This window comes from Eumetopias jubatus, unplaced genomic scaffold, assembly GCF_037043125.1.
Source record: "Eumetopias jubatus isolate StellerSeaLion01/CBP00866 unplaced genomic scaffold, mEumJub1_p1.0 scaffold_8, whole genome shotgun sequence".
NCBI classification, from domain to species: Eukaryota; Metazoa; Chordata; class Mammalia; order Carnivora; family Otariidae; genus Eumetopias; species Eumetopias jubatus.
This window is the reverse complement of record NW_028274814.1, coordinates 134,652,599-134,677,340: the sequence shown is the minus strand read 5'-3', so window position 1 is coordinate 134,677,340 and position 24,742 is coordinate 134,652,599. Positions and strand designations below refer to the sequence as shown.

The 24,742-nt window shown below is 49.6% G+C and overlaps 1 pseudogene; it reads left to right on the top strand.

The window, feature by feature from the left end:
* The first annotated feature begins 4,674 nt into the window (after positions 1–4,674).
* LOC114218532 (U6 snRNA-associated Sm-like protein LSm3 pseudogene) lies at positions 4,675–5,122 on the top strand (annotated as a pseudogene).
* The last annotated feature ends 19,620 nt before the right edge of the window (positions 5,123–24,742 follow it).

Genomic DNA, 24,742 nt, shown 5'->3' with positions numbered 1-24,742 from the left:
CCCAAGTTGGACTCCTTGCTCAGCAGGGAGCCTGCTTCTCCCTCTCCTGCTCCCCCTGCTTGTGCTCTCTCTCGTTCTGTCAAGTAAATAAATAAAATCTTTTATTTATTTACTTGACAGAGAGAGACACAGTGAGAGAAGGAACACAAGCAGGGGGAGTGGGATCCCGCTGAGTAGGGAGCCCAATGCGGGGCTTGATCCCCGGACCCAGGATCATGATCTGAGCCGAAGGCAGACGCTTAACGACTGAGCCACCCAGGCGCCCCAATAAATAAAATCTTTTAAAAAAATAAAATAAAATTGCTTTATTTTATTATTTTTAAAATAAAATTGCTTCTGTTAAAAAAAATTACTTTTGCCCTATATTGCCTTTAAAAGTGTAGTAGTGAACCCGAAGTGGCCATCATTACATGTGTTTATGTATGTAAAAGCTTGTTTCACAAAAAGGCTTACTTTCTTTTATTTTTCTTTTTTAAAAATTTTTTTATTGTTATGTTAATCACCATATATTACATCATTAGTTTTTGGTGCAGTGTTCCATGATTCATTGTTTGTTCATAACACCCAGTGCTCCATGCAGAACGTGCCCTCCTCAATACCCATCACCAGGCTAACCCATCCCCCTACCCCCCTACCCCTTTCTTTTATTTTTCTAAGTAAAATGCTTTTATGTAATGTCAAGTGCAAAAACAGTATAAAATTACACATACAATATGACTGCAATCATATTTAAAAAAATAAAATACCTGGGCACGTGGATGGTGCCATTGGTTTAAGCTTCCGACTCTTGATTTTGGCTCAGGTCATGATCTCAGGGTCGTTAGATTGAGCCACCCCCCCCCCCCCGCGCCCCGTTGGGCTCTGCGCTCAGCGGGGAGTCTGCTTGGGATTCTCTCTCCCTCTCCCTCTGCAGCTCCTCTTCCGCTCCCACATGCATGCTCTCTCTCTCTCGCTCTCTCTCAAATAAATAAATCTTAAAAAAATATATACCTAATAAAGGGAAAGAAAGTGTCTAAGGAAATACAAAAAAGTTTACAGCTGTGTTACCAAATTTTGCAATATAATATTAAAGCTTTACAATGAAACCTAAGACATAAAAAAAATAATTTTTAGGGAAAGAAATCCTAACAGCTGCTATAACAATCTGACTTAGGGGCCAGAACATTTGGGGAAGAATTTCTGGGGTCCATCCGTATAGTGGGCTTATCCCAAACTACGTAGCAGCACCTTAGTTGATTGCCTTGACCTACTCATAGCCAATGTCAGAATTCAGCCCAGGCAGGATCTTTTTCCCTTGTAATAACACAGAACAGAATTGACATTCAGCTGTGGGCAGGGAAGATCTGAAAGAAGCTTCCCATGTTAGAGGCTAATGTTCATCTGCTTCCTGGACAGACATCAAAATTATGGGGACGATGTTACCCAGCACCACACACAAAAAAATCATTGTATTAAGCAGGTGTGATTATAAGTGATTCCCCACTCCCATGTTATAGAGCATTTTTAAAAAAGATTATTTATTTATTTATTTATCTGAGAGAGAGAGAGAGAGAGCGCGCACGAGCAGGTGGGAGGGTGAAGGAAGGAGAAGGAAGGGAGAGGGAGAAGCAGACTCCCCAATGAGCAGGGAGCCTGATGAGGGGCTCGATCCCAGGACCCTGGGATCATGACCTGAGCCCAAGGCAGACACTTCGCTGACTGAGCCACCCAGGTACCCCTATAGAGAATTTTTTTATTTAAAAAGTGGGCAGGTGAGGAGAGCTGTGGGAGGGATGAAGAGTCCCAGAGCGTGAAACGGAAGACAGCAGAATTCTGAAGAAGAAAACAGGGAACAAACACCCAAAGGGTAAAGACTGTTCTGGTCATTGTGATCCAGCAAGCCCACGAGGGCATACCACTCGATTCTAGTGCAGAAAGTCCCCAACTCTTGCCTGCACCCCTGAAGGGGTCAGCCCAGAACAGACAAAACCCTGGAGTCCCCAGTACTCCAGGCTGAGGTGCTCTGCCCCTCTGAGCGGGGGCCCATGCAGGCATATGGGTTATCTCTTTGCTGCACTGGTGAATGGAGGCTCTCAGCACCCCCAGGTCTTTTTATCAAAGGGAATCACCAACTCCTTCCCAGAGAGCCCTTCCTCACCTGGGATTTTGCTTGACTAGATAAATCCGGGAACATGTTGTAGATTGTGGCTTTCCCTCCATTGTGGCTCTGAGGTTTTATCACTAACAAATTTGGTTGCCAAGGCAACCATGCAGCAGTTTAGTCTCCTGACACGGATCCCCCTAGGCTGGCTTAAGTGGTAGGAGTTTGAGGTTGTATTTGGTGTTTTGTGAACTCTTACTGTGAAATCTCCTCCCCCTCAAAAAAACCCTCACGGAAGTGACCACTCAGTGGCTGTCAAGGGTCATGCTTTCCCTTTCTATGTCTAGTTCTTTCTCTTTTGTCTTCCTCCCTGCCTAGCGGGCAAATGCAGAGACCATCAGAGGGAAGAGTCAGAATTGGAAGGAGGGGTATGGTGTGTCCACGGAGAGGTTCAGCCATGAGTCCAGTGGTGATCTTTCACCCTTGCATTGCTCTTCACAGCTTGCTTGCTGATGTCTGATCCATTGCCTTTTCCACTGTGCTGAGCCGGGGAAGCTGGGGAATCCCAGAGGAGGTGGGCCTCCAGGGAGCATGGGAGCAGCACAGGATGCTGCTCAGTTGCATCGCTCTAGGTGTCAGGCCATGCCAGCCAGCCAGGCTTCTTTCAACCCCAGCGAGAAATGACAGGTTCCCGGGGCCCAAACGCAGAGAACCCAGTACCTGCCACACTGTGTTGAAATATTCCCTCAGTTGTATGCCCCCCTATAGTGGAGGCCTGCTTTTGTTTTCCTAATACCTCTCTTTCCACTGCGGACCTGACTCCAGCTCATCCCACGGTGGGATGCTCACTCACAAGGTCGTGACCACCACCTACCTGTGGAACTGGGCCCTGTAGTCAAGGTTTGGACAATAATGGTACCCCATCTCATGTCCAGAGTGACTGGTCAAATGGACGTGTACCCCAAACAGTTTTTTCCAGTCCATCTTGCTGTAGGGACACTAGGAGGGACAGGGTTCTTCTTTTAGGTTGTGATCTTCAATAGTGGAGGCTGCCTTTCCACCAGGTAGAGACGGTCTGGCTGTGGCCAGAGGGAATGAGACAAACACGCAAAGAGGAAGAAGGACAAGCAGAGTCAAGAAATGGAGAGCTGTGTCCACTCTGTGCCATGTGGCCATGCCTGTAGCCCATACCCACTCTGGGTGTCGCTGTCGCCTGGATCAATACATTATCACCCGATTTCTGCACCAGTTCCTGCTTCTGATTCAAGATGAAGTTAGGTATATCTCTTCTAGCTGGGTTCCAGAGTTACCAATTATTGGAATTATCAGTTACCAATTATTTGAACGAGTAAAATGACCCAACATCAGTGAATAAGTAGAGCGTAATACTTAAGAGTATGGTTCTCAAGCCAGATTACATGGGTTTGTAAATTCACTGGCAGTATAAGTTCGGCTGTATTACTTAACTTTCCCTAAGCTTCATTTTTCTTATCTATAAAATGAAGATCATAGACATAATAATACATACGCAGTAAGAACTCAATAAATGCACATTAGTATCACATGATTATTACAGTTTCAGCAGACTGTAATAGCACCCGACACCTGTAGTGAAGTTTGACTTTGGTAACTATATCGTACTATTGTATATATATATATATAGTTACTTTGGTAACTATATCATACTAAATATTGTTAATATTTTTATTATATGTATTTATTATTTTTGTTGTTGGCTGCTATTATTTGCTACAAGTAACATTTTTATTATTATTTTTTTTTTTGAGAGGGGCAAGGGGCAAAGGGAGAGGGAGAGAGACTCTGAAGCAGGCTCTTAAGCAGGCTCCACACCCAGTGTGGAGCCCAATGTGGGGATCAATCTCACGACCCTGAGATCATAACCTGAGCTGAAATCAAGAGTTGGATGCTTAACCAACTGAGCCACCCACGTGCCCTACAATTAACATTTTTAAAAGATTTTATTATTTTTCAGTCTTTTTTTTTTTTTTTTACAGATGTTATTTATTTATTTGAGAGAGAGACACACAGAGAGAGGAAACACAAGCAGGGGTAGTGGGAGAGAGAGAAGCAGGCTTCCCACAAAGCAGGGAGCCCGATGCAGGGCTCGATCCCAGGACCCTGGGATCATGACCTGAGCCGAAGGCAGGTGTTTAATGACTGAACCACCCAGGCGCCCCATTTTTCAGTCTTCTCTACACCCAACATGAGACCTGAACTCACAACCCCAAGATCAAGAGTCACACGCTCCACCGACTGAGCCAGCTAGATGCCCCTGAAGTTAACATTTTTTGAAGGCTCACCATGTGCCAGGTACTGTGCTAAACCCTCTGTGTGGGTGCTGTCCCAGCAAGTGTGTGGTGGCCAGAAGTGTTTGCAAGCCCCTACTCACATGGCTGCCTCCACCATAAAGGAGGGCGCTTCCATCCAAACGCCCACAATGGACACTTCAGCCTTTTTTTCCTCTCCCTTCCTTGCTTTCCCTGATGGGAAGAGGAGCTAACCTAAGGGTTAGAGCTTTATTAGTATGTGGTGTCACTTTAAAATGATTGGCAGGTGGGGAAAAGGCCCAGGGTTTGAAACATGGCGGACGACGTGGACCAGCAACAAACTACCAACACTGTAGAAGAGCCCCTGGATCTCATCAGGCTCAGCCTGGATGAGCGAATTTATGTGAAAATGAGAAATGACAGAGAGCTTCAAGGCAGATTACATGCTTATGATCAGCATTTAAATATGATATTGGGAGATGTGGAAGAAACTGTGACTACTATAGAAATTGATGAGGAAACATACGAAGAGATATATAAATCAACAAAATGGAATATTCCAATGCTTTTTGTCCGGGGAGATGGTGTTGTACTAGTTGCCCCTCCTTTAAGAGTTGGCTGAAACAAAGAATTTATCATGTATGGAATATAGGAGCTTTTGTATGATTGCCTCTTTAAATGTAGAAGACATTCAAAAGAGAAACCTGCGTAAATTTTGATATTAAGAAATGACCAAGGATTCTTCCACTCCTGAAACGAGTTGATTTGCGGATAACTAAAAAATTCTTAAGCTAAAGGGCATTTTAATTTTTTTCCAATCCTTTCAATAAATGTGATCACCAAGAAAAAAAAAATGATTGGCAGGTGCCCATTCCCTCTCTGTTCTACCTGTGATGGGTGAGGGTGTGGGAGGTGGCTGGTCTCACTCTATTGCAGCTTGCCTACCTATACCGGATGGGATGCACTCGGGGCCCAGCTGTCTTCATTTCCAGCAGGGAGAGTAGAAAGGCTGGACTGAGGCCCAGGCCTAAGCCGAGTTCTCAGCACAACCAACCAAAAGCCCTGGGTTATAGTTCTCGTTTGCCCAGACTCATAAGAGTACTCTTAACATATGTTAAAGTAAACTATGAGGATTCTGGTATATGGGCTTGGCAGATACAGAGAAGGGAGACCAAGTGAGAAACAATGATTTAAATAATGGAGGTGATCCCACCCACCATTCATCTGAATCCCTGGCCCAGAGTGTGGAGAGAGAAGTACCAAATCAGCAGGTTCTCTGATCTACTCAGATCCCATATGCTCCTTGGAGTGGGGGCATCTCCCTACTAGAAGTGATTCTAATGCCTAAGGACGGGGATTTTTCAAAAAAGATTAGCCTTCAGGGCGCCTGGGTGGCTCAGTCGGTTAAGCGACTGCCTTCGGCTCGGGTCATGATCCTGGAGTCCCGGGATCGAGTCCCACATCGGGCTCCCTGCTCAGTGGGGAGTCTGCTTCTCCCTCTGACCCTCTTCCCTCTCGTGCTCTCTGTCTCTCATTCTCTCTCTCGCAAATAAATAAATAAAATCTTAAAAAAAAAAAAATTAGCCTTCAGATGTAAGCAACGGCTTCCTCTGGTGTTCCCCAGTGGGTTTCTTCTTAAAACAGGAGGGGACACTGGTTGTATTGGACTCACTGTGCGACAGGACGATCCCCAACCTGGCACCTTCCCAGGGCGTTTGAAGAGCAGTTTTAACCAGGAGCATGAGTACCTGCTGTCCATTTCTGAGGTAGCCTTTTGTGTCTGCCCTGTGGGGAGAAGAGGTGAGGAAGCATTCCAAGGCCCTAGATGCTAAGTTACTTGTTCTCAGAGAGGGTGAAGCATCCTGCCCACTTTTGCACAGCGAAGGGGCAGAGCCCAGATTCAAAGCCAGGTCTGCCTGGAGGCACGGGCCCTGCTCCCAACCACCCGAGCGCCTCTGTGGCCTAGTTTAGCAGTTTGCTCGATCTTGCTCTACAGAAGCACAAATCATGGAAGCTGGAGGGAACAGGTAACCACCCAGCACAGCCTGTCACCCAGTAAAGCTCTCCTCTTTCCAGCATCTTCAGTGGCCCATCAGCTCATCTCTGTTCAGATACCCTGAAGGACGGTGAGCTCATTACCTCCCCCCCAGGCCTCCCAACTCATGGTTAGAGATGCCTCCTTCTACTCAATTGAGCTCTCACTGTAAGGTCCTATCTCTGCCTTCTGTACCTACCTACCTGTCTGCCAAACCCACACAACCGTGTTCCCCCAGAGGCTTCACTTATGCACATGTATTATTCTTTTATGTGCCAAATGCAGAGACACACACAGCACTATTACTGCCCTCAGACTGCTCACAGACCAGAGGGGGAGCTGGCTGTGGACATAGAAACCAGGAGGTCAGGGAGGAAAGAAAAGAGCTAGGGAGGCACTGACCCCAGCGGGCACGCAGCAGGAGCTGCAGAGAGACTCCTTCGCCCATGCATCCCTAGCACCAAAGGCAGCTCAGGACACACAGCTGGGGGTAAGGTAATGTAGATGAACAGCCGAGCCAGTGATGCTATGGAAGTGCTCCCTGGGAAGGTGTTCTCCAGGCTGGGCCTTGGAGGAAAGATCTGGATCAGGCCAGACGAAAACTGAGCCGGAAAACTCCTGGCTTTGTAAAAATTTCAATTTATGGGGCGCCTGGGTGGCTCAGTCGTTAAGTGTCTGCCTTCGGCTCGGGTCATGATCCCAGGGTCCTGGGATCGAGCCCCGCATCAGGCTCCCTGCTCGGGAGGAGGCCTGCTTCTCCCTCTCCCACTCCCCCTGCTTGCGTTCCTGCTCTTGCAATCTCTCTCTGTCAAGTAAATAAATGGAGTCTTGAAAAAAAAATGTTAAGAAAAAAAATCTCGATTTACTTTCCAATACTGAAAAATCGGGAGATTTCACGGTAAAAGCTGGCCTGGTGGCCTCTCCTGAAAACATCAAAGATCTCGCAACACGGGGCTGACACATCCTCTGGGTGACCACCTCTTTGTGCAGAGTACCCGCAGCTCCAGACACGAGCCATGGTCTCATCCAGCCCACTTCTCTCACTCACACCGTCCTGCCCGGTCCCTGCGGATGCTTGTGTAGAAGCTGACCCATTGTTTCCTCGTTACTCTCATTGAGAAAACTTTTAATGCAGTGATTCTCAACATGAAGGAGGAAGGAAAGATAGCCTCCCAGGGATTTTTCAAATGGTATGTGTATCCAGGAAAGACTCCCGCTGTCCCTTCTCTCCCCACCCACCGTCAGAAGCCCAGTCTGGCCCCTGCCACACCAGCAGGGCTAAGTATGGTCCTTCCACCCTTCCACCCACGAAGTCTCCCTGATCCAGCAGGAAGATGTGTCGACGCTTACTCTCATCTCACACGACGGCGGTCACGCCCCCTTCTCGCTAACCATCACGAGAGTCTGTCACCTAGCAACATAGCATCCATCGGGATAGCAACCGCTCACCAGTTCATTCATTCCTCCGGCAGACATTGACTGAGCTGCTCCCACGCCCGGGATAGTCAGGGACTCAAAAAAGATTCATTGCATGAATGAATGAAGATACAGGGATGAATGAGGCCCCACAGGAGGTCATACTCTGGGCAGGAGAAAAACAGATTAAAGAAAGAAAAAAAAAGAGTTGTAATACAAGCTATAATAGATGTGTGGATGCATATGTAAATTCCACAGATGAAGCCACAGTCCTGCACAGGGAAGTCAGGGAAACAAGAGGGAATAGTTCAGTTAGGTCTTGAGGAGGAGTGGGAGTTCATTATGACAGAAAGAAGGAACAGGAGAAACCACGTACCAGGGCACAGGAACATCATAGACATCACAGGCAAAGGTCCTGAGGTATGGTACTGCATGGCACATCTGAGGCCACAGGGAAGTTGGATATCAATAGAGGGTATACCAAGATTCCCCAAATCCACATCCACAAGGTTCAAGCCTTGTTCAGGGCAAGATCAGATAGTTCTTTTGAGACAGAGGTCTGGCATGCATCCCTGCATGGCCTACTCAGAGCACAGGGACTGGACAGCCCTGGTCAGTAGAATGCTTGTAGAATAAAGTCAAAGATAGAATGGAGGGCACCTGGGTGGCTCAGTCGGTTAAGCGACTGCCTTCGGCTCAGGTCATGATCCTGGAGTCCCGGGATCGAGTCCCGCATCGGGCTCCCTGCTCAGCGGGGAGTCTGCTTCTCCCTCTGACCCTCTTCCCTCTTGTGCTGTCTCCCATTCTCTCTCTCTCAAATAAATAAATAAAATCTTTAAAAAAAAAAAAAAAGATAGAATGGAGACAAGAAGGGAAAACAGGAACCATTCATAGGCCATGCACGGCCAAGATGTTGTCTGAGTGGTTCCCAAATGCTTTCTCCCTTGTTCCCCTCAAGGTTGTTGCACGGCATGATCTGGCCCTGCCTACTATCTCTGTGTTACTCAATGTTCCTCTCCTGCCTTTCCACTCTTCTAGTATCTGTTTAATATCATACATTATTTTCTCCAGGTTAAAACCACCGGTTTGGTTTCTGTTTTCCTGCCTAGAAATGAATAAAGGAATTCACGAACAGAGAAACACACCAGCACGAGTGAAAAGGAGCGCACACAAAATGAGGACGGTGGGGTAGGCAAGGCCAGATCATGCAGGGCCTGTGGGCTGTGTCACAACCCAGAGGAGGGGCCCGGGGGCCTGGAACCTAGACTTCAGCACTGTCAGAACCTCATCAGATCCTCGAAGTACTCGTTGTTCCTGTGCACCCCAAGGCTTCCCAGTGCAAGCACCCAAGACTCTCAGCCCGAAGCACTTTCCCTGATCACAGGGAACATGCCCAGCCTGAATGTGGGCACTACCCAAGTGCCAGGAAATGAACACTCCCAAGAGCAGTCCTCAAATGGTGGGAGGTGGAAATGAGTGGATAAACGCCAAGCTTCCTTACTCCTAGAGTGAAACAGTCCAGAGGAGAGCTCTATGCACCTCCTAAAGGGAGTCTAGAGACGGGGTCCTGTTGCCCACAGTGATAATGGTGCATTCATATATCCGTATATCAACCGCACCCTCTACGCTAGCTTCCGTACCACTCCTGTCTCACTTTCTCGTGACTCTACGGGGGCTTCCTGGGATGATTTTCAAAGAAGCTATCTGCCCTCAAACCCTTGCCTGAGGATCTGCATTTGATGGAATCTAAAACAAGATGTGACCAGAAGTGGTTCCACGAAGTAAGCTCTCCAAATGGGACTTTGGAACCAGATGGTGTGCCCGCCAGGTGTGGACAAGGACACCGTAACTGATGTTACATGCAATGGGGAGCACCCCAAGCATGCTGTACCAGCACATTACCAGGACTCTAGCTTTGGGTAGATTGGAATGGGGCACAGGTAGAAGATTCGCTGGTGCCTGCGACAACTCTATCACTTGAAAAATAGGAGGGTAATGGTTATTAAAAGGATTATGAACCTGGTTGGCTGTCTTAATGGCCATTAACGCCCAGAAGGAAGAAAATAATAGGCTCAAGTCAGTCCACTATCAACTCAAAGTACGATACGAAAACCAGAAATCTGGGCAACCCCCTCGGGTCCCTTCCCTCCTTGGGCGCTTTGTACTACAACTTTGCTATTGCTCAATAAACCTTGCTTTGCTGCCCACCAAAAAAGGAAGGAAGGAAGGAAGGAAGGGAGGAAGAAGGAAGCCAGCCAGAAATCTCCATGGTGGTATCTAAAGAGACCCTCAGCTCCTGTAGCCAGAGGACAGACAATGCTGAAAATCAGGCCCAAGATTTTATTTACAAGTGACAGGCTGAATTCACAGCTCCGGCAAGTCTCCTCTGCTAGGGACTGGAGAGGGCGGGAGGGAAGCTCTAAGACCTGGATGTGACATTGGAGCAGATTTAACTGAGAATCTTAAATACTCAGATTCACCATGTAGGACAGAACTGGCCCCCTCCCTTTCATGAGAGGAACACAGCCTCCATTACCTGGACACCTCATAAAGGCCTCACTAGAGGCAAGTGTCTTGTATGAGGATACCTGCCCTCTTTGAGATCTGCCCTTTCCTGCCCTCAAGGTTTCTAGACCAAAAACTAGGGTCAAGTCTTACAAAAGAGCTTCAGAACCTGGCTAATCTGTTCCAGCAGGAACAAGGCCATGCCTGGGAATGTGTCCTGAGAGCAATGGATCAGGGAGGGTTGATTATAAGGCTGGAAGGAGAGACTTTATTGATTTGGGAAGCCCTCTCACGATTTACGATTTAGGATTCTGGCAAGGACTCCTGGAACTCCAGTTCTAATAGTCTCCAGAAAGGCCCCTCAAAGCTTGGAAACAAAGACATCCTACAGTAAATTAGGTGGAAAGGCTGGACTTGCCTGGGCAGAGAGAAGACTCAAAAAGCGGACGGAGGTTAGCACGTTAGAGTGGGTTTATTATGTAAAACCAGAGAACCTGCCGGCTGACCACCATCTATGGGAGGCACTGGCTTCACTAAAGCAGTTTGGAGTAAGCGGTCGGCACTGTTGAAGTGGTAGCCATCCTGTGGGCCTGGGCAGCTACAGACCTGGGCTCCTCAGTGCCAGCATGGGTGATAGGGATCTGGCCAGCAGAGGCCAGGTGGTAGCATTTAGTCGTCAAAGGCAAGACAGACGCAACGACTCTAACGGGGAAGAAAATGGGAACGGCAATCAGATGGCCTCTAGCACAGAGATCCGTGGTGATGGACGGCTTTGGCAGATGGCTGATGTCAGCCATTAATTGGAAAATCTACATTTCTCACCTATTGGGCAGACAGGAACTGGTTCTTACACCAGAACCCATCAAATGAAGAGGCGGTCGGGGTTCCTCTAGGAAGGACTCTGCAGGGTCACAAGCATAATACAATAGAGGTTCCCCAACTTCTCCAAAATGACTTTTAGTCACTTACCAGGATAAATGTTCACTACAGAACAGAGGAATACCCAGATCTTTCGAGGGCTCTTAGATACAGGTCTGAGTTGACACTGATACCAGGAGACCCAAGTGCCATCACGGCCCTCTTGTTAGAATGGGGGCATTCGGGAGCTGGCGATAAATGGAGTTAATGGTCCTCTAGCCATTTCCCAAATCTTTGAGTGATCAGAATGGATTTACTGATCGGCCAGCAGAACCCATACATTTATCCCTTGACTTGGAGAGTAAGAACCACTGTGTTTGGAAAGACCAGGCAGAAGTCCCTGAAACTGAGTCCTTCCTTTGGCCAACACAGCAAATCAAAAGCACTCCTACAGCCTAGGTAGGAATGGAAGAGATTAGGATCATGTTTAATTCACTGGGCTAGCCCTTGCAAAGCCAGACAGATCATGGGAAACGACAGTGGACTACAAGAACTTGACCAAACGGTAGTTCTAATCGCAGCTGCTGTACCTGACACAGCATTTTTACTGTAATAGAGCAACGCAGCCCCTGGTACTCGGTATGCAGCTATTAATCTGGCAAATGCACTGTTTTCAATGGTGACCGAAAAGCAGATTGCATTCATCTGTGATGAACAGCAGGCCACATTCCCTGTGTTACCCCAGGGCTACGTTAACTCTCCTGCTTTCTATCACAACACAGTCCTAAAGAATCTCGGTCACTTTGACGCTGACGCTACCACATACCACCTCTTGAGCTGCTGGTCCGATAGAACAGAATGATCTCTAAAAGACACAGCTGTGGTGGGTAGCTGCCACAATCTTCTGTATCAGGTCTGTAGCTGCTCACAAGGCATGGTGAATATTTATTAATTCCTTCTTGCGCTACCCACTCTGTGTCTTTTGCCCTCAGCCAGAACTGCAACAGGTTAGCATTCTTTACCTGGCAGAGTGCCTCAAAACTTCATTTTTAAAGGATCTGAATTCTCAGGGGTCCTGCTTTATCAGGGTTACTTTGATCTCCCATTAATTTTCAATTCTGGACATGCAAGTAATAAGAGGTGCCACATGGGACCCTCTGGGTTCCGGACATAGTTTTGCTGCATGCGTCGTAACCAACGGTTTGATTTGGCAACTGAGGTGAATCAGCTGGGCTAGCAGAGTAAGCTCTTTCTTCACCAATTGAGAAAACACACAATGTCCAGACTCCAATTCAGTGGAAACCCTAGCTGTGTCCCCTAATGTTAGATATCCTCCCTTGGGAACTAAGACCTCCCATCCAGCTGAAAGTTGTGGGAGGAGGAATGAAGAGGAGATGTAATAATGAGAAGAGCTACTCCTGTTCCAGAACTTTGAACAGCACCATATACCCATCACAGGTCCAAAGCATTGTGTAAGACAGACTACCATCCTCTCAGGGAGTTTTTCAACTGACGCCAGAAGAGAATCTTCAGTAGGGCATTCCGCCATTCTTTCAGGCCAGCTTCTTCTGGGTGATGGGGTACTCAGAAATATTAGTGAATTCTGGGGGGCCCTGGTTGGCTCAGTGGGTTAAGCGTCTGACTCTTGATTTTGGCTTAGGTCATGATCTCAGGGTCGTGGGATTGAGCCCCTCGACAGGCTCCATGCTCATGGGGAGTCTGCTGGTCCCTCTCCCTCTGCTCCTCACCCCCACTCACCCTTTCTCTCTCTAATAAATAAATAAATAAATAAAATCTTAAAAAAAATTTAGTGCGTTGTATGCACACCTGCTCACAGCTGCAATTCTTCTGCTAGGAAATTATCCCCTTGATCAGAAGCACTGTTGTGTGGAATACCATGAGAGTGCATAAGGCATTCCAGAAGTCCATGCAGAAACACTGCAGACAGGGAAGGCAAACCCTCTCCGGAATGCGTATTTCTTCTAGTGAGGGCAAACTGCTGTCCTCTTCATGATGTAAGGAGTCCAACAGGTGGTTGGTTGGTCCTCTGTATCGGGGCGGGGAACATCAGTGTTGGTCTCTGCTGTTGCAAGGTGAAACACTCAGGAATGCTGTAGCCAGGTCAGTTTGAGGAGGCGATGTCCTGGCTATTTGTTTAGTTCATTTCCCCCATCACTGCCACGTAGACCCGCTGGAGAAGCAGCAGGGTGGCTGGGGAAAGAGGCTGACTGACATCCACAGAATGTCATTTTGTCCACCTGATTACTCAGAGCCTCCTCTGCAGCAGATGTCCTTTGGAGAGCATTCACATGCTCATGGGACACAGATATGGCCACACAGTGCCCATGCTGAGGAGTCCATTCCCACACCCCATCCCCAGATTTCCCATTACCCATCTTCCAGGCCTATGCTGCACAGGAGTCCGATTTCAGGTTACTTCTAAGACTAGAACATGTAAACAATGAAATATTCTCCAAGTTCTGCCCCTCAGGAGGATTTCTCTTCACCACTGATTGGGGTTGTAATGCTGAGGGAGTGACAGGTGAAAGGCTGGTGGGGAACTTCATACTCGCAGGATCTGGCTGAAGACACCAGAGCAGTCACACAGAGAGACAACCAGACTTTATGTGACACCATGGGAAGTTCATGGCATCATCATAAGGATGCCATCAGCAAAACCCAGGATACGGGAAATTCTAAAAGACAAATGATTTGGTTTCTTTCCTTTTTTTTAAGATTTTATTTATTTATTTGAGAGGGAGCGAGAGCTCGTGGGCATGAGCAGGGAGGAAGGGCAGAGGGAGAGGAAGAAGCAGACTCCCCACTGAGCAGGGCGCCAGACATGGGACTCGATCCCAGGACCCTGAGATCATGACCTGAGACCAAGGCAGACAGATGCTTAACTGACTGAGCCACCCAGGTGCCCCTGATTTGGTTTCTTTAACAAAATAAAAGGAGGAGGGGGTTGGGGTGGGGATGGGGAATGTTAGAGATTAAAAGAAGCTAAAGAGACATACTAAACAAATGCAATATATGGACTTCTTTGGATCCTGATTGTAACAAACCAAGTATAAAAAGAAACCATGTATGGGATAGTCAGGAAAATGTGAACACTTGTGACCACATAGTAAATGATATCAAGGAATTACTGCTAATTATTTTTAGGTGTGGTAATTATGCTACGGTTATGTTAAAAACACAAAATATTTAAAAAAAACAACTAAAATCTTTGACTATTAAAAGACTGAATCCTTATCTATTAGAGATACATAAGGAAATCCATGAGTGAACTAGAATGAGTTCTGAGATTTGCTTTAAAATAACTAGGCAGGCATAGATCAAACAAAATTGGCAGTCAGCTGATAACCACTGGAGCTAGATGATGGGAATGGGCTCATTATATTATTCTTTCTACTTTTGTGTAAGCTTTACATTTTCTGTATTTTTAAAAGCTTGTTTGGGGGTTGACTTGTTTTAAGCAGGCTCCACACCCAGCCTGGAGCCGAAGGTGGCGCTTGAACTCACAAGCCTGAAATCGACACCTGAGCTGAGATCCCAGTCAGACACTCAAATCGACAGAGCCACCCAGGCGCCCCTGTTTTTCTTTGAAATGTACCTTGTCCCCATGCCTTCTTCGGCCTCCTATCTCTAGCTTTTCTTCACATCAAAATTTCTTCAAAGATTAACTTATCACACTCTCCCTCCTGTTCTCTCAAGTCTCTCTTGCGTTGACTTTCAGCTGTCACTCCTTTGAAACTCTTCTCGCCAAGGTCACCAAGGGCATCCATGTTACTAAATCCCATGGTCAATTTCTTGTCCTCCCCTTCCTTGACCTCTTAGAGGCATTTCACACTGTTGACCCCTCCCTCTTTCATGGAACGCTTTCTTCCCTTGACTCCTGAGAACACACTCTCCTGCTTTCCCTCTAACTTCCCTGGACACCAGCCACACCAAGTCCAGTCCTAGGATTCTGAACACACTACATGCTCTCAACTTCCGGATTTATATCTCTAGTCCCGCTCTCCTCTCTGAGAATTCTCTCGAAACACCTCCATTGTGGCATGACCACTCCGATACCTAAGTGGCAGCTCAGAGGTAACATGGCCGAACCCTATTTTGATTTCCCTCACTCTCCCACATCTGGTCCCCACTGCAGTTAATAAAAGCACCACCATCCACCTAGTTTCCCATTCTTGAAGACTCTTTCCTTCAAGCTCCCTGTCCAATCCATCAGCAGAGCTGGTCACTCTGACCTTCCATTAGTGCCCTGCATCAGCCCTTTTCTCACCAGCTCGCTTGCTCCTCTGCTCAAGCTCTTGTCTGGTTGACCCGATGTCCCAGAAAGCACCGCTAGGGCTTTCCTCCACCTTTTGTCCTTCCACGCCTCCCACCCACCACTGTGTTTATCTCCATCTCAGCTCCAGTCAGCGCCTTTATCTCCCCTCCTTAATGTTTTAATCTACTCAGTTTTTAAAGTTTTCTAAACAAACTAGGCTTTTCCTCAAAACCCACTGGTACTGTCCGGGGGTGAGGGGCACAACTGGACACGACTTGATGCAACGGATTTGCTCCACGATGACGGGGGGGGAGGGGGGGGGCTGTGGGCAGTGGGTACGGAGCGAGGGACAGACAGAGCCAGCCTGTCACGAGTTGATACTTGTATCCGGGTGATGAGCACCTGGGGGCTCATTGTACAGTCATGACTTTCGTCAGCGTTAAAAGCTCCCCATAAAAAAATCAAGTAGAAAACCCAAGGTTACCAACTCCTGCGTACTGCCTTTACGAACAGGAACTCTTGTATCGGGCTCTTGAGGTCAGACCTAGTTCCCGAGATCCGCAACACGGAGTTTCGTGAGGGCGGGCTGCTCGCTGCTGCTGAGAGCCACCCGCGCAGGGGCGGCGGGTCCGCCCACTGGCCTCGCCGCCGCAGCTCCCGCGCGGGGCCGGCGCCCGGGGCACCCTGGTGCGGGCGGGCTGAGGACGCAGCGGCGCGGCCGGAGCTCCGCCCCCGGCGAGGCCCCGCACGTGCCGCGCGCGGACCCCCGGGCGCCTCCCTCCCCCGCGGGCACGTGACCGCCACCCCGGGTCGGCGCAGGGCTGCGACCCCCCTGCCCCCCGACGGTGAGGGGAGCCGCGAGGGCTCGGGGTCCCCGTCCCGGCAGAGGGTTGGGCCTGGGGCGGCTGGGCCGCGGGGGTCTCGAGTTTAAGCTCTCGCAAAGGTTCGGACGAGAAAGGTTCGGCCCTCACCGAGGGCCAGGTGACCGACGCCGCCCCGGGTTTGCCGGCGAGCGCCCCCGCGACCTGGACCGTCGGCCCCCGGGACGCGAGCGCGGCGGGGCCAGGTGCCCGGGTGTGGCCGCCCGCCGCCGCTGCTCCTCCGCGGAAGCCCCCGGGCGCCGGCGGCCCGGCCGGGGAGGGTCGGGGGCGAGCCGCCGACTGGAGCGCCGCCTCCCCGCGCCCCGCCGTGCGACCTGCGCCCCCGCCGCCCCGCGCCGACCTTTTGTGTCTCCGGGGCTGGGGAAGGGAAACCGCTGGGGTTTTGTCTTCCCGTTGGAGTTCCCTTTTTCAAGCGCGCCCTTCCAGCGCCTCCGGCCGGACCCCTGGGCGAGCAGACGCCCTTGGTCTGCGGAGACTTGATCGTTGAAAAACAAACGCGGCCCGACCGGGCTGCGGGAGAGTCCCCTGTACGCACCGCCTCCAGCAATGGCGCCGGTGCCCCGACTCGGGCCCGGGCCCGCTCGGAAGGCAGGCGTGACCGTGGGGGCCTGAGAGCGCAGCAAAGGGGGTGGGAGTGTGGGTGGGGGGAGCCCGCGGCCCGAGCCGCCTGCATTTCAGAGCTGCGAGCTGGGCCCGGCGCGGGAGGGCGGGGGACGCAGGCAGGGGCCGGGGGGGTGGGGGTGGGGGTTGCATGGAGGAAACCCCGCCAAGTAGAAGGTCGGTGCTGCGACCCGGCCTGGACCGTGGAGACATTCACTCCTTTTGACCACAGAATTGAGGAGCCTAACCCTCCTTTCTCCTCCTCCCCCTCGTTATTCGGGCGGCGGGGGGGGGGGTAGTGGTAAAAGGCACAGGGACAGAGGAAGGAGGACACTGCTGTAGAGGCAGGCCCAGAATCTGTGCGACCTCAGCGAGTGGCTTCTCTGCGCCTTGGATTCCCGGTCTGTGTAATGGGAGCATTTGTGGGGCGCCTGGGTGGCTTAGTCAGTTAAGCGACTGCCCTCAGCTCAGGTCACGATATGAGTCCTGGGATCCTCCCGCAGAGTCCCGCATGGGGCTCCCTGCTCTGCGGGGAGCCTGCTTCTCCCTCTCTCTGCCCTTCTTCCCCTCCCCCTGGCTCGTGCTTGCTCGTGCGCGCTCACGCTCTCTCAAATAAACAAAATCTGGGTGGTTCAGTCGTTTAAGCGCCTTCGGCTCAGGCCCTGCTCCGCGGGAAGCCTGCTTCTCCCTCTCCCCCTGCTTGTGTTCCCTCTCTCGCTGTGTCTCTCTCTGTCAAATAAAAAAAAGAAAAAAAAAACATCTTTAAAAAATAAAATAACATTTGTGCTTGGCACCCGCCATGCACATCAAGACACCCTCTGCCTCCCTGCTCCTGAAGAAAATGCTGGGTACAAACCTGGCAACTATGCCATGAAACACTTCCGTTTGGGACAGACCCAGTCACTCCGGTTTTCTTTCCTTTCTCCCATTAAATATTCTGAGGCTTCTGGCACCAGGCCTGTGCTGGGCGGAGGCTGCATGATGAAGGCAGCAGGCTGGGCCTGGAGAAGCCAATAAAACAGCCACCTCTTTCCCTGGGGCCAGGAAGTGGGCCCTGGAAGATGCCGGAAGACAGCCTGCACTAGGCCTGTGTGTCAGGGCCCAGGAGCCCCAGGTAATGCCTTGCACTTGGAATACTGGCTCCCTGGCCTGTTTTTAGAAAGGCCACATGGCCTGAACACTGTTGGTGTTCCTCCCAAATGACGGTGAGCCTCAGTGTAGACTCTGAGAAAGAAGCCAGAGTTTGGCCCCTCAACAGGCTGAAAGATTTTGCATTGTGAAGAGCGCTGAAGGAAACACCTTTTCTCCCCAAGTCTTGTGATGTTTATTGCCTGATGTCTCTGTCCTTCCTGCATTCAGTTTCAGCACTAGGCTCATGGTCATGTCCAAAGTCTGTCCCCAGGATGTTTAGTGGGTGCATGCTGAGTGAACGGAGGCTATCTTTTGTGCTCCCCACAGTCATAAAAAATTCATAATCCCAGCTACTGTTTACTAAGTGTCTATGCTGTGCCAGGTTCATGCTGTCCTGTAGGAGGGGGACACAGTTCATTCAGGTTAGTTCAGCCAAACCCAGGCTGCACTCTGGTGTTGGATGGACTCTGGAGGCAATGAGCTTCCCACCATGCCTTGCCGGTCTTGCACAACTCCCCTGGCGGCTGAGTGGCCTGGTAGTCTCAGTGCAGGGACTAGAGTCAGCACAGGGGCCTGTCATTCTGGGAGCTTGCAAGGCTGTCACCTCAGCCAGGGGCCAGGTCCTACTGATGCTACCCCTAAATGTCCCTCAGATCCAGGTCTCACCATTTGTCCCAGCTCACCACACAGAGCACCATTCCCCTCCCCTCCTCTGCCACCCCCAACTGCCAGTTCTCCCTTTTCAATCCGTCCCTACCCTGCATCTTTGGAAAAAGCAAAGTCCATCCTTAAAATCTGCAAAGCTCTGGGCCACATTTTAGCCCATTGCCCAGCCATCCCACTGCAGGCTTTAAGATGCAGCAAAACCGAAGTCCTCACTTCCCTGCCTTGCCAGAGCTGGGCCTTCTACCTGGGGTGCCCCCTGTCCACACCTGCCTCCCCAGGCAGGGCCAACTGGCCCAGGTGCTGCCAGATCAGTTACCTATTTGCTCTCTTGGTTCCTCTGCAAGGGCTGTGAGCTCCTTGAGGACACGTCTCATTACACATGGGCTCCCTAGTGTCCAGCACAGCATATGTTGAGTCGAATGAATGAAAGAATAGAAGAATGAAAAGGCACCAGTGAGTGTCCAAGATATGCCTTCAGCGAATACTCATCATGTAGTTGCATGCCCGCCCAGCATCAGTGGAGAAGACCAATGGCAGGCAGGTGTACGGGGAAGCTGGGCCGGCCACATGCCGGTCCAGGAAGCTCTTGGCCTTGCCACAGGGAGCTGCTAAAGCCACACAGGCAGGCCCACTTTCCCCTTCCTCATCTCAGGCCTGCTCTTTTGACTGTCCTAGAAGACCACCCTGCACCTCACTGTGGCTTTGCTGTGTAAAGATGCCTGTGGGTTCCTGTCAAACTTCTGCAGAGCACTTGGGGTGGGGGTGGGGGTGGGGGGGTGCTGAGGGATTTAATATTAGCTAACCATTACCACATACCAGGTTTGTGCTAAAGGCTTTTCATGTATATTCTCATTTAACCCACACACTCCCATTTTACTCTTGAGGGAAACGCAGCACAGAGAAGTTCAGTAACTTAAGGACGGAAAGTGTCAGAGCCAGAATTTGAACACAGGTCATCTTCCTCCACTAGGACTCAAGGTGAGGATGAACACGTGGGCCTTTCCTTCACTCAGTGGCTTGCAGGGGCCATGGGCCACCTGGTGGCAAACTGGCCTGCCTTCCCTCCTAGTGTGGTTCAGAAGCCAAGTCTGAGGGAAACTGCCTAAGCGACCCTGTTTACCATGGCAACAAAACTGCGATTTTGAAGGCAGAACATCAGTCATACGTGCACACGCATGAGCCTGAGAGATTCGGGCACCTCCAAAGTGGCCACACCTGTTGGGATTCTGGGGCAGGTGTGTGGGACCAGCCAAGGTGGGCTGAGGGGTGAGCCCACCAGTTTTCCCTCCAGACCAGGTTCAAGCCCCTATTACCTTCAGACTGAAGCAACTTCCAAAATGCAAAATGTGTGGAACAATGTGCATCACGGAGCAACTGCTCTTCTACTCAGAAAACTTCAGTGGCTCTAAATAATCTGCCCCACTGATGAGTTACTCCTCTGGGACAAATAGAGTGTGGATTGGCCATTGTGTATTTTTTCCTCATTAAAAACAACCCTCAAAAAACAAAAAACAAAACAAAAAAACCCCTCAGTTCTATCTTTTCAAATCTTCTCTCCTATCTGGGTTCATCTCTCTTCCCCACCCACGCCCACCTCCACTGCCCACCGCTGACCCAGCACAGACCTACCTTAATTTTCACCTTGACCACTGTAATAACTCCCCACTATTTTCTCACTACAACCATCCATTTGCTCAGCAAGTGTTTCTTCAATCTCATGCTCTTAGCTGGAGGCTGTGCTAGGAGCTGGGGACTCTAGGAGCAAAGCGGAGCCTGCCCCTGCCTTCTGGAGCTGGTGGTCGGCAGGAAATGCAGAGGAACCGAGCCATTGTCAAGTCCAGTACTGCTGGGTGTAAATATGCGGGAGCTCCAGGGCCCAGAAGGAGGAGGGTGAGCTGTGGGAGGAATCAGGTGGGGGAGGGAGAGAAGAGGCTTGAGGGCTGGGCAGGGCTGGAGCCTGGAGGGCACCTTATACCTGAGCCTGCTGGCAATGAATGCAGGGCCCACTGAGGGCAGCAGAGAAAGGCAAAAAAGTCCCCCAAGTTCTAATCTGGCCACAGCACTCCAGGCTGACGGGGAGATCCCTGTGACCGGATCGCACACTCCATCCCTGGTCTTCTGTGGGAAAAGGAGGACTGGGTGAGGTAGTCTTTAAGCCTTTGAACAATTTTAAACCTTAGAGAAAGGCCAGATTTGCAACACAGAAAGTTTTCTCAGGCTGGAGAAGGGCCACCCCAGGCTTCCCTCCCTTGCTGCTTCTCCCTAATCCATCCTAGAGTAACTGGGGTTACTGTAAATATTCCCCAGCTCCTCCCCATTAACTTAGAAAGTTGGACTTTATATTTTTTTCAATGTCAATTGGAAGATTAATATACAGCAGAATGGAGCTTTACAATGGAAAGTCACTAAAAACACGGGATAATATAATAGGAGGTAAAGAGAAAAATAAAAATCTGGTCCTTCAGAGGAACAGTACATCCAAGGGAAAATGGGCAAACTCTATACATACCAACCAGAAGCGACCTCTAAAACATAATTGAATAAGAGAAGTTTTGGGGATAGCCTGTGGAGTATGAGCCCACATATTAAGGGTCTCATGTTTTTTTCATCTGTAAAATGAAGATTAAAAACTAGAGCAACCTCACAAGGTAGCCATAAGCTTTACATGAGTTTATGCTCCTTAAAGTGTTCAGAATCAGGCCCGTCACATAGTAATGGCTCAGTAACTATTAGGCATTATTACTGTTCTCATGTAAAATTATTCTGGAAACAAATGGAAGTATATACTCCACAATTGTAACAGTGGTCGGTGGCTCAGACATTATAAGCAAGTAAACACTCACACAAATGTATAAGTATAAATTATGATAAATGCAAAGAAGAAAAACGGACCCGAGGGGCAAACGTAGGAGTCAGCAAGTAAAGGGGAGGCTGCAAACTTTGGGGGCCTCCCACCCATGCCATGGTTATTCAGTCCTTAGGATTTAGGGGAAGCAGTTATTAAGAAAAAGTTGAAAGGTACCTGGGTGGCTCCGGTGGTTAAGTGCCTGACTTCAGCTCAGGTCATGATCTCAGGGTCCTGGTATCCACCCTGCATTGAACCCCAGGAAGGGTTCTGCACTTGGCAGGGAGTCTCCTGGTCCCTCTTCCGCTGCCCCTCCCCTTACTCGTTTTCTCTCTCTCTCTCTCGCAAATAAATAAAAAAAAATATTAAAAAAGAAAAGAAAAGGGCGCCTGGGTGGCTCAGTCGTTAAACGTCTGCCTTTGGCTCAGGTCATGGTCCCAGGGTCCTGGGATCGAGCCCCGCATCGGGCTCCCTGCTCGGCGGGAAGCCTGCTTCTCCCTCTCCCACTCCCCCTGCTTGTGTTCCCTCTCTCGCTGTCTTTCTCTCTGTCAAATAAATAAATAAAATTTAAAAAAGAAAAGAAAAGAAAAGGGGTGCCTGGGTGGCTCAGTCGGTTAAGCGTCTGCCTTTGGCTCAGGTCATGATTTCAAGGTCCTGGGATGGAGCCCCACATCCAGCTTTCCGCTTAGCAGGGAGCCTGCTTCTCCCTCTCCCTCTGCCTGCCACTCCCCCTGCTTGTGCTCTCTCTCTGTCAAATAAATAAATAAAAACCTTTAAAAAAAAAAAAAGAAAAGAATTAAAATTAAAAAGAAGAGGGCGCCTGGGTGGCTCAGTTGGTTAAGCGACTGTCTTCGGCTCAGATCATGATCCTGGAGTCCTAGGATCGAGTCCCGCATCGGGCTCCCTGCTCAGCAGGGAGTCTGCTTCTCCCTCTGACCCTCCTCATGTGTTCTCGCTCTCTCTCACTCTCTCTCCCTCAAATAAATAAAATCTTTAAAAAAAAAGTTAAAAAAATAAAATTAAAAAGAAGAGATAAAAGAAGCTGAAAAACGAGGCATTGTTGAGTGGAGTCCCTGCTTCTTCAGAAAAGAGCAGATGGACTCTCCCCTAGAATGCAAGTCACCTGGTGTCATCTCTAGGTTTCAAACCCCTCAGTGGCTCTCTGTTCTGGGGTTAAAGACCAAATTCCATGCCCTCCAGCAAAAACTGGCTCCACATCCCTCCTCCATGGCTCTGAGGTCTTGTTTTTGACGCCTAGCTTTTCGCACCAAGGCCTGGTTCAGAAGTATTCTTCCGCCTGAGAGCTAGTCCTTGGGCCACGCCCCCCTCTTACTCCGCCCCCCTTAAAGGTGACTTTTCTGGTACCATTCTCTGTTCCTGCCCAGCACTTACTCTCAGTGGAATTAAATATTCACTCGCTTACCCTGTTCATTATCGCCCTGGTGACTCCAGGGGCTGTGTGGTTTGGTTTGCCACTCTCCCATTCCCTCTGAGTGTCTCTTGGCTGAGTGGTCGGGCACACACGAGTCCCTGGACGGACCCTGGCTGGAGTGCTGAGGTGACTCCATGTCCCGGCCATTCACAATCCCCCTTGAGTGACCTGCTCTGGGTCCCCTGCTTCCTAAAAGACTTTCTCTCTCCCTGACATGCCTCCATTCATCCACTAACACCTAAATGACCTTTAGCTCTGGATCTAGAGGCTACCTGTTCTGGGGAGCACACCCCCCCCCGGCCACCCGTTTGGGTTTTCACATTGTGCCGTCATTGTCCCCCTCTCACTGTCACACTCTAGTACCTCTGCATTTCCCAGAGTGTAGATTGGAAAGAGAAGTGGAAAGAGAAGATGAAAAAACAAATAGGAAAAAAATGTATAGTGGTATGAGGGGAAGGAAGGAGCAGTGTGAGGAGACACAACAGTTTGGGGTAGGGTGGTCATGGATGTTCTTCTGCGAAGGGTGACCTTCAAGACCTGAAGGAGGACTGGGGAGCACTGGCCATCCTGGGGGGGGGGGCAGTCCAGGCCAGTGCAAAGACCCTGCCCCAACTGAATGTAGCCAATGTGATTGGAGTCAAGTGAAACAAGGGCAGAGAGAACAAGGCAGGGAGGGTGGAGGGCTGGCTCAGAGTACGTAGACTCTGAAACCACTGTAAGGCCTTCGCCTTTTACTGAATGAGATGGGGAAATTTTCCAGGGCTGTAGGCTTAAGAGGGGCAGGATCTGACTTAGAGAAACCAGCATTCAGTGTGCCTGTCCTGGCCAGGCTGAGTCCTAAGGACAGAGAGATGCCAATCAGACACTGAACCAGCCCCCCAAAGCCTCAGGCAGTGGGGTGTTCCCCGACAGAATCAGGTTTCCACTGTAGAAAGGTCACTGCCACCAGCTCATGGATGGCCTGGAACACTTTGCCTGATCTGTATAGTGTGTTCTGATCAAGATTTGTTAAATGAAACAAGTTCTACTTCCAATCTCTTCTCCTCTTTCCCCTGCTTGCTTTCCTTTCACCCTGAAACATTTATTCAAAGCCTATTATACTAACAGCAGTAGTAACTTACAACCCACAGAATAAAATATCCTCAAATGCATACTGCTATAAAGGAATAATTGAATAAATCAATAAACGGGGGGGAGGGAGAGGAAGGACAGCTCTTCCTTGCAGTAGGAGTCCAGTTAATAAATGCAGAAAGGAATAAGGGAAACAGAAACTCACCATTGGAACACCACAACAGTAATCTTTGCAGGCAAGATCCACTGATGGATGTGAAAATTAGTGGGCAAATTTTGAGGAAAAACAGAATATTTGCATGGTCTGAAATATTTCTCCCAAGATATATTATTTTTATTTTTATTTATTTATTTTTAAAAGATTTTATTTATTTATTTGAGAGAGAGGGAATACACAAGAAGGGGGAGGAGCAGAGGGAGAAGCAGACTCCACGCTTAGCAGGGATCCTGATGTGGGGCTCGATCCCAGGACCCGAGATCAGGACCCAAGCTGAAGGCAGACACTAAACGGACTGAGTCACCTAGGCGCCCCGAGATTTTTTTTTTTTTAAAGATGTATTGATTTATTTGAGAGAGAGAGCATGCGAGGGGGAGGGCAGAGGGAGAAAGAGAGAGAAGCAGACTCCCTGCTGAGTGCGGAGCCCTTGATCCCACAACC